The sequence below is a fragment of the Petaurus breviceps genome, unplaced genomic scaffold (genome assembly GCF_028583685.1).
Source record: "Petaurus breviceps papuanus isolate PSGF00001 unplaced genomic scaffold, PetGlider_PUasm1.0 90730, whole genome shotgun sequence".
Taxonomy (NCBI): Eukaryota; Metazoa; Chordata; class Mammalia; order Diprotodontia; family Petauridae; genus Petaurus; species Petaurus breviceps.
In genome coordinates, this window is record NW_027187324.1 from 3,846,335 (window position 1) to 3,848,928 (window position 2,594).

The following is a 2,594-nucleotide window of genomic DNA, read 5'->3' on the forward strand; positions in this document are numbered from 1 at the left end:
GAGGTAGTTTAGTACTTTGCAAGTATCACTACTGAACAATCTAAGTAAACTGATATTGGTTTGCAAATGGTGGGTCCTGTTTCCCATGCCAAGAAAAAACATTGTGTAGCTTAAAAAAAAAGCAGCTCTTTTTATCACTATTTGTCACTTTTATCATTAGTTATAGAAAAGAAGACCACCTCCCCTTGCCCTCACTCCCACAGCAGCCCCCACCACTCTAAATTTCAGAAGTCAGAACTACTGGAGACCTACTTAGATCAGACCTGGGACAGCCACACTCACATCACTTGGTTTTCTAGTCTGTGTACTTCTTTGAGCTTAAGATCAGTGTTGATAATTGTTTTAAAATACAGGATCCAGTAAAATAAGCAGTTGTCGGGGCAGTTAGGTGGCACAGTGAATAGAGCACCTGCCCTGTGGTCAGGAGGACCTGAGTTCACATCGGGCCTCAGACACTTAACACTTACTAGTCATGTGACCTTGGGCAAGTCACTTAACACCAAATGCCTTGCCTTCCCCCCTCCAAAAAGCAAAAAAAAAAAAAAAATAGACAGTTGCAAATAAACTGAAGAATAATAGGTCAGAATGGCCACAAAAATCCCTATGTTGATACTTTCCAAAAATGATTCCACATTATATGAGGAACAGTTTTCAATTCAATCCTTGATCAAATCCACCAAAAGGAAAATAACTCCAGAAAAGAGAGTACCATGCCATCAACAATAAGAAACAGTGATGCTGGGTTGACTATATGGCACAGTGAATAGAGCACCAGCCCTGGAGTCAGGAAGACCTTAGTTCAAATGCGGCCTCAGACACTTAACACACACACACACACACACACACACACACACACACACACACACACACACTAGCCGTGTGACCTTGGGCAAGTCACTTAACCCCAATTGCCCTACCTTCCTCCCTCCAAAAAGCAAATAAAACAAAACAAAAATAAAGAAACAGTGATGTCCAGTAGTGCACATCCAGCCAATCCCAGGCAAATTCAGCAATCAGTTAATATGGAAGGAAAGAATACTTAGCAAGGAATTCTCTCCATTGCTTCAGAGTGGGCTTTTTAAATTTTGTGATGACTTCCTCTTTTTCTTGCACCCGGCATATCAAATGGATGAAAAGTAAAATGTTTCTGCATAATCAAGGAAGTACAGATAAAACATACTGAGTCCTGGGGAGCCCTTCAGGGCATACAACAGAGTAATGACTTGCCTGAGTTGACAGCCTTGCATTTCCAAAGATTCTGTGGGGGTTTTACTCCTAAAGTTTTGACATGCTCCAGTTCCATTATGATGGCTTTTCTGTGGCTACTATTCTCTGTTATATGGAGCCTTTGAAAAGTCATCCATCAACGTTTAAAAGCAATTTGCCATTAACTCTTTCAGATAAAAATCTGTCTATAAAGAGAGGCCCAAGGGCCCAGTTGCTCTAGCCAGAAGACAACTCCTTCAGCCATCCATTTTGCAGCAGATTTGTAGACGAGCAGCTACATGTAGGGGATCATGCCCTGATTCTCCACTGCTCTGTTGATGCACAAGTAGAACCACTGCACGACCAGTTAAAGGTGTCAGTACTCAAGAAAACATTTCCCCTGCTCTTTGAGGAGTTGTTCGCCCACCATTTGAAGCTAGAGAAATCTGGTCATTCCTGTTGTTTATGGAAAGCTGCAAGACCACAGACTATATCACTTTCTGCTGAATGCCTTCTAATCTCCATTTGATGGCATCAGGAAATAAGTTTTCGTTGGCATCTCTGAGCAGAATATTTACTTTAGAAAAACCTTCCTATTTTTGTCTATGGACTATGGACACTATGGACATCCTGTTTTCTTTTCTTTTTTTTTTTTTTTGGAGGAGAGGATGCAGAGCAATTGGGATTAAGTGAATTGCTCAAGGTCACATGGCTAGTAAATGTTAAGTGTCTGAGATTGGATTTGAACTCAGGTCCTCCTGACTCCAGGAACGGTGCTCTATTCACTGTGCCACGTAACCACCCCACCATTCTGTTTTCTTTGAGGATACCCACCACAGAGGCAGGCAATGTTGACAGAAATTGTGCCTGCAGTTCAAGGTGAGGCATTCACCAGGATGTTTTAGCAGCAGTGGCAAGAAAATTGACTAACAAAAACTTGATAGCAAACGCCAGATATGGGCTCTTTTTCAGTGCTCATCATGTTGGTTGCAATTAGCTGTACATCTTCCATCTTTTATCGACTTCTTTCCATACTCTGAAGATATTTACTTCAGACTCCCAAGATTCACAGGGCATAATTAAATCTCATGGTACTGGAGCCCACCCTAGGCAGACCCAAACATCAATCCCAACGTCCAAGGCAGGGCTGCCTGCCCTGACTCCCAGCCACGAGCAGCCTAGACAGATCTTTCCTTATGAGTATATGACTGTGGAATGAGTATTGTGTGATTCCTCTTTTATTAATGATTCTGATTAAATTTAATGTCCTTGAGAAACAGACAAAATCCACCTGTGCACAATTTCCTAGAACAATGCAGGAAATTCAGAAGACAAAGAAAATGATCCTAAAGTCTTGGCCTTTTTATCTTGAACCACATGGCTTTCAA

At 41.7% G+C, this 2,594-nt stretch overlaps 1 pseudogene; it reads right to left on the reverse strand.

Moving 5' to 3' along the window:
- Window positions 1-278: 278 nt before the first annotated feature.
- Window positions 279-2,218, reverse strand: LOC138145128 (bifunctional apoptosis regulator-like; annotated as a pseudogene).
- Between the last annotated feature and the right edge of the window lie 376 nt (window positions 2,219-2,594).